The 12,285-nt window shown below is 35.7% G+C and overlaps 1 long non-coding RNA gene across 1 annotated transcript; it reads left to right on the forward strand.

Moving 5' to 3' along the window:
- Positions 1-1,128: 1,128 nt before the first annotated feature.
- On the forward strand, positions 1,129-5,742 carry LOC117671430 (uncharacterized). Its single transcript, XR_004592859.2, has 3 exons — positions 1,129-1,174; positions 4,273-4,354; positions 5,697-5,742. It is a non-coding gene; the product is annotated as an uncharacterized LOC117671430 (long non-coding RNA).
- Positions 5,743-12,285: the final 6,543 nt, after the last annotated feature.

Genomic DNA, 12,285 nt, shown 5'->3' on the forward strand with positions numbered 1-12,285 from the left:
AGTAAATGGAGCAAATATATGACCAGTCCAGTTGGTGAACTGTTCCAATAGAGGATATCTAAATAGTCAAATATATACCATAATATTAGGATCATATTTCCTTCATTTCTGTCCCAATACTCAACAGGGATACTAATGGATATATTGGATACATTGGCATACTGGATTTATTTCTGACAATGGGTTGTTTGTTTGTTTTTTTTAAAATTACCACCAGTCCTAAGTGGATTAACTAGTAGGAAAAGAAGTGTCATGGCCCAGGTTCAGGATTCAGATTCTTGAGTTCCAATTGAACGTGTGGTATGTTAGCCTCAGAAAGAATCACATGAGGCTGATCAAACACAGGCAACACCTGAGCAGCTTGAAGAGTCATGTGAAGTGATATGAGACTTCCCAACTGATATACCTGATGTTTTGAAAGGAGAGCAGAGCACCCAAGATCTATTAGGGTTCTTCTCACCAAACAAAGAAGTAGATCTTTGTGATAGCTGGCTGCAGCTTATATAAGAATCTGCTCTGCCTCTCTTCTGTTTGCTGGAAGCAATGTCTGACTTCTGGCTTGTGTGTGAATTCTGTTCTTGAACTTCCGACCCTTGGACTGGCTGACGACCTTGACACAGAGCTTTGAAACTTGGACACAATTTTGGATGATTCTTTTGAATGTTCCTGTTTCAAAACCAACTTTGCTTTGTTGATACTCTTTTACTCCTTTGATAACTCTGCAAAATTGATGATGTCCCAAGAGAGCATGTGTGCTGAAATTTGAAGCACGTCAGTGAGAATTTCTTTGACCCTTCATTGGAAGTTACATTTTCTCATACTGAGAGCACATTGGATGATCAAAAGGTTAGGGTTATCTGACATATTTTATGTAACGTTTAATTTGTCCTTCATTTCTACATTGAATAATAGCAATTAAGATTTTAATAGTGATAAGAAGAGTAGATGATTGCCGGACTCAAAAATAACCCTTTTAGGAAATATGATTCTTTCCTAAACACCCCACAATATAGATAACATAGACATTAAATGGAGGGGAGGGAAAAAGACAAGGCCCAATACAAAGCTAATATACCCTGGGATCCATTATTCTATATGAAGGAATAATTAATTGATATTTCTATTTTTAGCTCAGAACAAGACTTTATTCAGGGAAGCATGAGAATACTTACAGGTATGTCTCAAATTCTTGGCAGAATTATTTTGTTTCTCAATGATTAGAAATTTTTAAGAAGGGAAATGTTTCTCATTGTTTACCCTCAAAGAAGAAATGGTTTTCCCTCCTTGTTTAGCCTTGATCTTGTTTAGCCTCATGGTGTTAGATAGTTAAAGCTGATGCCAGTCTTGTAGATAATCTAACCCATTCCTTTATTGTGTGCAGAAAATTTAGAACAAGATCAATAATTCAACAATAATCCATGAGCATATTGAAGATGGTCTGTGGGAAGCAAAATAACAATGCAATAATAATATGCCATTTTATATCATAACTAATACACAGGATTACCAAAAGTAATCCCATGCATTACTTTTACATTATTCTCAGAGTTAGATTAATTATGGTATAATTCGTTGTGTGGTATTCTGTGAATTTAAATAGAGGTAAATCAATTGCACATGTGTGGTTAAAGGGTGGGGATCAAAACAGAGATCAATGGATATGAAACCTTAAATGTTTATCATTATTTATGTGGTGGTTTGTAGAAGCTTTTGATGACAATGAATAGATTATATAATGGAAAAGGCTGAGAGCCTGAGGTTGAGCACTTCAAACAAATATCTCTCTAGTCTTTGTTTCCAGACCTTCAGTATGGAAGAGTCATAGTCTCCCTAGAGAAATAGTTTTGCTGAAGTGTACTTTCTACGTTCAAGCCAGTGATGAAATCAAAAATTTGTTACTACTGGTTCTGTGGGCGTGGCTTGGTGGTGGGGGTAATGTGACTGGGTGGGTGTGGCCTTTTTTTTTTTTTACTTTTAAAACCATTTTTTCTACAACCTCTTCGGCGAAGAGGTTGTAAAAAAATGCTTTTAAATGCCTCTGATGATCCAAGCTGAGTTGCCTGATTGGCAGAGGCTTTTAAAAAAACTCAGCTTGGATCGTCAGAGGCATTTAAAAGAAAAATAGGGTTTTTTTCTTTTAAATGCCTCTGACGATCCCAGCTGAGCCGCATGATCATCAGAGGCTTTTTTAAAACTTTTAAAATCATTTTTTCCGCCGAAGAGGTTGTAGAAAAAATGCTTTTAAAAGTAAAAAAAAAGCCTCTGATGATTGTGCAGCTCAGCTGGGCATGGGGGGGGGGGGGGCAGGGATTTTTGCTACCGGTTCTCCGAACCACCCGCCTCCATTGCTACTGGATCAGGCGATCTGATCCGAAACAGGAGCATTTCACCCCTGGTTCAAGCCCATTTGATCCAGTCCTGATATCAGGGGTCATGGAAAACAAGTCTTTGCTTATTTTAAGTGACATTTGAAGCGGTATAAGAAGCATGCCATCATGTCTGTAGGAAGAGTGGCAGAACCTGAGGCCAAAGTTAAAAGATGGGTCAGCCTAGAATCCTTTCATAGTCACAAGCAAACTAAGTCCAACCTCCCTTGAATTCCATTGACCCTTATTTAAACCCAAGCAAGTATGACCTGTTAGTTGAGAAGGTTCTGGTGCATAAATATGATAAGCAATAAATCAGTTTAATTGGACCTTCAAATATAACCTGATCTTTCACATCTGACATTATCCACCATTAAATCTTCTTGTCTGTACCTTTTAATTTTCCCTCATAATTGTTTTTATTTTATTAATTTTTGCTCACCTTTACCTTCTGTCAAATTCATCAACATTTTCATTTATCTCCTTGGAAGTACTGATGAATCACACACTACCACCCCATCCCCCAATTTTGTGTTGTTTGTCAGGTAACAGTAACAGAGTTGGAAGGGACCTTGGAGGTCATCTAGTCCAACCCCCTGTTCACGCAGGAATCCTATACTAGGGATTCGAACCACTGAACTGCCCACCTTTCTGATCGACACATCTTAGCCACTGAGCCACCATTTCTTGTAGGAAAACTTTGGTCCTTTAGTTGTGAACTCAATTTCCAACAACTCCTCCTACTGAAAAATTGTGCCCAAGATACAGCTAAATTTCATCTGCTTTACTTTAATATGATGAAGAATCAATAATTAGCACTGTGAATATGAACCAATTATACTTATTTTGTCTATTGTGCAATCTTTTTCTTTTAGCATCATTAAATAATATAAATCTCGGTGTTAGCCAATGTCAAAAAACTATGCTTAGTTAAATTTGGTTAATACTAAAATGAGAGGTTATTTGAAAATTAAACGGTTGCAGACTAAGAACGAAAGGATGACAAACTATTTCCAGAATAGTTTCATGGAAAATTACAAGGTATTGGCCATGAAGTCTTCAGGGTTCAAATTCAACTCAAAGGAAATGTTCCTTCATTATCTTACAATTACTGTGCTATGCTACGTTATGCTATGTTACCCTACACTACGCTATGCTACACTATACTACACTACACTACACTATACTATACTATAAACAGAGTTGGAAGGGACCTTGGAGGTCTTCTAGTCCAACCCCCTGCTTAGGCAGGAAACCCTACACCACTTCAGACAAATGGTTATCCAACCTCTTCTTAAAAACTTCCAATGTTGGAGTATTCACAACTTCTGGAGGCAAGTTGTTCTACTGATTAATTGTTCTAACTGTCAGGAAATTTCTCCTTAGTTCTAGGTTGTTTCTCTCTTTGATTACTTTCCACCCATTGCTTCTTGTCATATCCTCAGGTGCTTTGGAGAATAGCTTGACTCCCTCTTCCTTGTGGCAGCCCCTGAGATATTGGAACACTGCTATCATGTCTCCCCTGGTCCTTCTTTTCATTAAACTAGACATACCCAATTCCTGCAACCGTTCCTCATGTTTTAGCCTCCAGTCCCCTAATCATCTAAGGAATATAAGATGGCTTCCTTTGATATATTTTAGGAATCTAAGCATTTGTAGGAATTTTCTTGGTTGCTCTTCTCTGCACTCTTTCTAGAGTCTCTACATCTTTGTTACATCGTGGCGACCAAAATTATCACTAGATTTATAACTAGCCATGATGAATTTCCCATTCTAGTCTTCCTTCTGTGTCCTTTTTTTAAAAAAAAAACAATTCCCTAATTTGTTGCCTAGTAGTTTCATTGTCATGTGTGCACAAGCAGTTCCAGAGCCTATGAATTAACTGAACCAAGTTTATGTCTTTCAGCTCTTATTAGGAAGTATAATCCTTCTGTGCAATATTACTCTCCCTTGGGAAACAGTAAGATTTTATCAAGAAATGGAACTATGTAAGTTCATTTTTTATGTACTGGGTTGCTTCTTGTTCACCTGGGTGTCATTGTTGCATTGATGAATGATGCTGTAGATGAAAATTATGCAAGAAATGAAGGGCATGTTTTTGAAATTGGAGTAATTACCTATTTATTTAATTGCTGCATTTCTCTGAAATGTTTTTGCTAGCTTTTCTTTTGGAATATTATCAGAAGCATTCTATATTAAAAAATAATCACAGGGAAACTAATTGAACAGGAAAACCAGGAAAAGCAAAGAAGTGGTTAAAATCATTAAGATGCTAAGATGTTAACTGTTAATTATTATTATTTTCATAATTAGGACTGTTAATAAAAAGGAAATTGTACAGAAAGCCCTTGATTTACAACTAGTCATTTAGCAACCGTTTGGAGTTACAACTGCCTAGGCCAGGGGTCTCCAGCCTTCGCAACTTTAAGCCTGGCTGACTTCAACTCCCAGAATTCTCCAGACAGCAAAGCTGGCTGGGGAATTCTGGAAGTTGAAGTCCTCCAGGCTTAAAGTTCCCAAGGTTGGAGACCCCTGGTCTAGGAAAAGATGCTTTAAAGCACTTCTGACTGTTGTAAAATATCATGCTGTTGGTCCCTCCTATCCAATTACTGCTTTTCAGAAGCTTGGCAATGGGCTTACATTTTTGGCTGGTTGCCCACAGTCATGTGACCATAATTTGTGATTTGTCAAACAAAAAATATTCAGGAGAATGGATTCATACTTACAGCTGTGTGATTTGCTTAATGATTGCCGTAAAAAAACTTGTAAAATTAGGTCAGATAAGGTGGCTGCCTCAATTTGTAACTGTCACAATTTACAACCCAAATTCCAATCCCAGTTGTGGTCATAAACTGAGGACTACCTGTAATGTTATGTAGGAATGACCTTGGGAATGTGGGAAGGGAAATCACAGCTGCATAATAGGTAGAGAAAGAGACTCATAAAGTATCCCTCTTTAGTTCTCAGTCTGTAAAGGAAATGGTGGGATATTTGTATTTTTGTAGATTCTGTTAAGGTAGCATTACAATAAAGTGGAATCATCTCATCTGGTCATATTTCCTATCTGCTCTACCTGGGAAGGCTTACATCAGTCTCACAAGTCTTAAACTACAAATATCTCACCATCCCCTTTAGTAACGTCCTTTAGACTTTCTAAATACTGCACACCCTACTCATTCTCTCTTCTCTTGGCTTCTGAAAACGTCACTTAAGAAAGGGCCATTTTGTACTTTGGAATAGCCTGGATTCTGTAGATTAAAATTAATCTTCTAGCTCCAAAAAAAGAATATTTACCTGCTTAGCCATTTCTCTCTTTGATTTGTGACACAGTAATCTTTTGGATCAAGCAAAAGAACTTGTGGAGAGCATGAGAGAGATCCAGGTATGTATATTGTAACATGTTATAGTGCAATCTACTTATATTTATAATCTCTTGAATATTCAATGCTGGCCAAAAGCATTTTCATCCTTGCAGCATATACATCTATAAAAGCTGACATCTTTCCTGTGCATTCAGGCAATGGTTCTACCAACATTTGTTGATTTTTCATGTCATACTTGTGTGATAGGATCAACCCTAACTAATTGTAGTTCTGCTTTGGATTCTCTGGATGGAGACACTGACATTTTAAGTTTGAGTTAGGACACCAAAATGCTAAAGACACAAAGACATTGAAGACCACCAGTTAAGTTTATAATAATATCCTGTTGTCTTTTCCTTTGTCTTGCTTATAATATTGTGATGGTTAAACCTTAAAAATTAATATATTTATACAAAATAGCAGCATTTAATCCTTGGTCCTGAGACACATTCATATTTTCCTTTTTAATTCTGAAAATTGTTTTGATTTTTTAAAGGCCAGCTTTATTTGTCAATTATCAAGCAAGCCAAAAGACTACCTAAAATGTACTAGGATAAAAATGGATTTTAAAAAAAGTATTAGATGTATTAATATCCAGTTCTCAGATGACGGGGAATTCTGAAGACCCCTAGCTTGGTGGAAGCCATTCATATCATAGAAGTATTTTTTATGAGAAACCCCACTCTAGGTACTCCCCTCTTATTGGGGCATCATTCAACTTTTTTCATGACTGGAACTTTCAGATTAGAGTCCAAAAGGTGCTTTTTCAAGAGGCAACCGGACTTTCTGGTTTTTCTTTGAAGACGTTTTGCTTCTTATCCAAGAAGCTTCTTCAGCTCTGGGTAAGAAGCGAAACTTCTTCAAAGAAAAAACAGAAAGTCCAGTTGCCTCTTGAAAAAGCACATTTTGGACAACCATGACCTGGATGACTGAGAATCTCCATAGAGTTTCAGATTAGAGGTTTTTTTCCTTACATTGGAACAGGTGCTATCTTTACAAAGTTCATACTATGATGAATCTATTTTTTTCTGTGTTGGTTCTCCAAACAGATTTTGGTAAAATTGTGAAGAGGACGCAGTACAGCCCGTCTTTGTTATTATAACTTGAAACCTTTATCCTAGTTTAGTTCAGCTGGTAATGTGGCCTCACAAGATTGTAACAAATGTAATAAAATAAAGGAAATTAGCTATGCGGCCTAAGACAATTCCTCTTCACTCAATGTAGTCCAAGCAAGCCAAAAGCTGGCATACACCTGGTTTAGTGGTTAAGGCACCAGGCTAGAATCCAGGAGACTGAATTCTAGTAACACCTTGGGCATGAAAGCCAACTAGGTGACTTTCGGCCAACTTAGCCCAACTCACTCACAGGATTATTGTTGTGGAAAAAATAGGTTGAGGAAAGAGTATTAGGTATGTTCACCACACTCACTTATTTATAAAAATAATAATAGTGGGATTAAAAATATTTTAAAAAATGAAACAAACTGTTTAGGATGGTTATTGTGATCTGGCCATTCAGAAATATTGAGGACAAGTGTATCAGTTGTTCCCTTTAACCTCTTCAGCTTCCTTGTGATGGCTTGTGTTCTTTCCCCTTTAGTTGTTTGACTATCAAAATGACTGGAAGCTAATCACAGTTTTTCACCTGTGTTCTTCGCAGAACTCTGACTCCCAGGTAAATAAGAGGAATGACTTATTATGACTTATAGGTAAATAAAAGGCATGATACTTGGAAAATAGACCAGGAAATTGGATTAAAGAATAAACAAATGGTGGATTTTGATGTTTCTTGGATGATGCCAGCTTTCTTTAGAATATATAAGCCATCCTGCAGTGGGCAAAAAAAACCAGGTTGGCAGTCATGACTATGTGGTCAAAGCCCCACAATGCCTGAAAAAAGGCTGGAGTTTTGATTACATGGTCATGGCTGCTATATTGACTTTTTGACCACTCCTACAAATGGCCTTTCATCTAGGCAGGAGTGGGCAAATGTGGCTCTTTTACAACCTGAAGTCTTCAACTCCCAGAATTCCTGAGACAGCTGTCTCAGGAATTCTGGGAGTTGAAGTCCACAGGTTGTAAAAGAGCCACATTTGCCCACCCCTGATCTAGGCAGTGGCATCTTCAGGAACTTGCTGCTTTTGTCTGAATGATAAATGCTGCACTGCTCATATAAAATTGCAATGGTTGTAAAAATGGGTTTGGCTGTATTGCAATGCTGTCAGACTAATTTTCCTTCCCAAATTACATTTTAATTTTCCTTTAGTGGTATATTACACATAATAATTTGTATTATTAAAAATAAGTCATTTTTCTGAGAGGTAAATTTTCCTCTTCTTGAAGATTTAATCAAGTATCTGTAAATCAAAATGTAGTAAACATTCTTAAATATGTGTATAGTAACACTCATCTCCCACATTTTAGAAAATTCTAGGAATACCATAGTTAATCACTTAATATGGAAAAATCATTTTATTTACTCTTGCAGTCAGATAAAGTAGCAGATAAGTAGCACTGATGTCACAGTTGAAATTCAGCAACAAATGATTTTCAGCAGTATATTTGGGGTTTTTGCCTTTTTCATTTCAAAAAAATGAATAATGATGTATAAATGATATGTAAAATATATTTAAACTTATGCCTACTTGGCCCTAAATTCTTTTACATTATTCATGTTGGCCCACTTCTGATGTTCTCATTGCATTGTTGTCATGGCCTCTAAAGTACATTTTTAATTTTTTAAAAAATTGTGCCAAATCATGAATAGATTGCCCCTCTGCCTAATTTAACAAGTAAGACTTTACAGGACATTATGTAAATTCAATCATAAGCCTTGGAAAAGATATACAGTTTTTGTCTTCACAAATACAGATTAAAAATATTTTCAAAATATGATAATTTTAGCACAAGAAAAATCTAACAGAATCTTTTGCCCCAGTTGGAATTAGGATTCAATTCTAAAATTATTGAATATATATTATTTAATGCAGGAAAGGAGATGATTAATCCATAACCATCTTTTTATTGATTAAATTAAGAGATGGAGAATTCCCACTCTTTTCAAGACATATTTACTTGAGATTCCTTTCCACGCTGGTGAAATGACAGATACGAGAGGCAGACATTATTCTGAAATGTTTGATTTGAAGTGAAAAAAAAATGCGTTGTTGACCATTTTCTTATATAAATTGCTTTATTTTGAACAGGATATTTCCCGCCTCAACAGCATAAAGAAACTTGAAAGAGTATTGGATTTTTTATACAGAGAAGTATGAACATTTTCCCAGATTCAATAATTTTGAAACACTGAAGTTATTCATATAGACTTATGTATAGCATAGGCATATGGCTGTATCTGTGACAGCCAGTGTAATATAGAAGTTAAGGGAATATGAAAACCCAGTTCTTATAGGCATGGAAGGCAGCTGGGTGATTTTGGGCCAATAATTCTCCTTCTTTCAACCCTAGATTGAAAAGTTGAAAAATACTTATCTATTTTGGGCTGGCAAAATAGAATATGGTCTATAACTTTCAATCAAAGGACCTTCCCTTAATAAATTCCAGCTCGATCTCACACACCTTTCTCATTATACTCATACTGTACATCACCTCTGTTGTATCTAGTTTTGCCTACAGATAATTACTATTAATATTATTTTACAATCCAAAAAGCTTAGTTTCAGTTATGTACAGTTATGCCCATACATAAATGACATATTTAACCTAGATACTCGCTTGGTCCACCATACACTAAACTCACACTAATCAAATAGGTTGGGTGTATGCAACCTGCTCAGAAACCTAACCAAGAATAATACCAAACAACCTGTGGATTGGGGTGAATTTATTTGGTAGGTTTTCAACTGATTTAAATAAATTGTATAAATATTGAGTTCTTTCATAGACTAAATCAGTATCCATTGTCTCAGTGAAACTTCTTTTACCATTCTCTTCCATCCTGAAATAGTGAGCAAAGGTTCAAGGCTACAAAAGTTTATAGAAAAGATTGTTGGTAGAAATCCTTTTCTGTAATAGGAAACTATTCAAGTAATTCAATTGGTTATTCTTCTATCACTGCAGGTTCCTAAAGTCTTTGTAAATGTGGTGGATTTTACATTGCTCCCAATCCCAACTCTTTCATACATAGATCAGAATTATGTCAGGTAACCCAAATTTCTTCTATTTATAAATTGAGACATTTTTCCTCTTCCATTTTAGATATGTATTTTTTTGGGAAATATATATATATATTTAAACATCTTAAACATTTTAGATATGTATTGTTGTTTTCTTTATTTTTTTTCCTAGAGGTTTGTTCCAAAAATGCTCTATATGATTTGGCAATTCACTAGTCATTTAGGATTTGCTCGTAAAAGTTTTCCCTTGGGGCCATTTTGCCCATTTCTGTATTATTTGAACATGTACCATGTGTGCATGTTGATTAGCACCTGGTGGTAGTGGAGTCTTCCCTAGTGTGGTGCCTTTCTAGAATTTCCAGGCAGTTGAGGAATTCCCAGGTTAGGGATGTTTATTCTATTTTCTTAGACATGCCAAACACGTGCCAAACACATGACAAACACGTGTAATTGTAGGCATCCAGTAGAAACCACAATGGCTTACTGTGAATCATGATATTGCATAAATGACAATTTATATAGTTTGCATGATAACGGATGATTTTCTGTAAGCTGCTGAAAGTCTGTTTGATTACAGCATGATGGAAACATATTTAATAAATGTCATTTCCCTCCTTCTGTCCCTCTGGACACTTTGCTCTGTGGTATCAGATATCGGACTAGGATTGAGTAGGTGCAGGTTCAAAGCTGCTCACAGCCATGGAAGCTTCTCCATCAAGTTAAAGCCAGTCGCTTTCTCTGCAGAGGAATATTCTTGTGCTGAAGGAAAATGAAAGGGGAGAGAACTATTTTGCTACTTTAATTTCCTGCTTAAAGTAGCATACATAAATGGAATGGAATGAAATGGAATGTAAATGGAACACACATGTATTTGTGAAAGATTGTTTCACTTTAAACATTTTAAAATGACTGAAACAAAAGCAACAAAACATGAACCCCTATAACATATTTTCTTCTAAGCAAAAATGAGCCCTAGAACCTATAAATTGACATTGGTTGTGCATGACGATGCCATTTCTTGTGTGTACTTAATATAGCACATTGGAACATTTTTATCAATTTTGAGCATCTTGGCATTTGGGAATCTCAGAACTTTATCTGTAAATAAATACCTACATAGGAGATAATACTAACAAATGAACTTTTATTAAGTAGTTATCATGTCAGAAAATAATATCAATTTTTAAAAGAGGAAAAGTATATGCAAAATATTTTGAATCTGAAATGTTTTGAGCTTGAAGCTTCCTATTTTAAGTTAAAAAGAGTTATTCAGAACTTCTTGGATGTGTTCCCATTCTGTTCCCGAACCCTGGAAGTATTCCAAATTGAACAGCTCTTTGAATAATTGATTGGAATCAATGAAACAGCACTGGAATATTTCCAAGAAGAACACATCATCCAATTTTGAGCTAGAGATAGTTTAAATTCAAAACATTTTGCACACTCCAAAGGAAAAGATAGACTAGCTGATTATGCCAAGAAACTGTCTATTGAAAATACCCATTCTACCTTTGCTAGATTTCAAGAGATTTTATGTTTTAAATGGATATTTTATGGCCTTCCATATTTTTACTTTGCTTTCCTATTGATATATTCTAGGAATATAGTTCCTAATTCATGCATTTGTTTCAAAGAGTGTTCCAAATTGGATGAGTCTGTACAGAAATGGGTGTATCAGGTGAGTAACATACCAGGTTTAGTGAAAAGAGAATGTGCCTCCCATTGTATATTACAAATAAACAACCTGTTTTTAGTGTTTCATATCCCTTTCTCATGGTATCATCCACTTATACCAAGGAGTCTATCATGACCAGTTTGAGAGTGTTTGGAACAAGATTGTCACCAGATCACCATCAGTTGCCAAACTGATGAAATGATGAAATCTGCTGCTAAATATGTCTGATTAATTAGAGTTGGAAGAACATCACTGGGATGTCCTCATTTCTGAAATGCCTCCAGGATACGGAAAGTCTAGTGTGAAATCCAATGGTTTTATTAGGCTTATGTTTTTCTTAAGAAAATGGATTTATGTGAAACGTTTTATAGCCACTAGGGCATTTTTAATGGTTATTAAGGAATAGAATATTTTCCCTCTTTCATTTATATTTTAACTATGTAGTTTTATTATTCAGATTTATTAGGCACGATAAATAGGTTTTATTTCAATTAGGGAGAAATGTGTATATTGCACTCAATTCTCTGTAGTTTTTAAAAAAGCCCTTTTTATCCCTTCCTATAGGATGCTTTGGAAAAGCTACTGGCATCTAAAAAGTATGACCTGAGGAGAGATTTCACTGCAGGTCTCCAAATTTCATTTGAAGAAATAAATATGCCACTCACAACAGTAAGAATTGCAAGTTTCTTATTCTTTCTGGGCAAGGGTGAAATCTAAAATTGTTTGCTACCGGTTCTGTGGGCGTGG

This window comes from Pantherophis guttatus, chromosome 1 (genome assembly GCF_059756535.1).
Source record: "Pantherophis guttatus breed Tessera chromosome 1, ASM5975653v1, whole genome shotgun sequence".
Lineage (NCBI taxonomy): Eukaryota > Metazoa > Chordata > Lepidosauria > Squamata > Colubridae > Pantherophis > Pantherophis guttatus.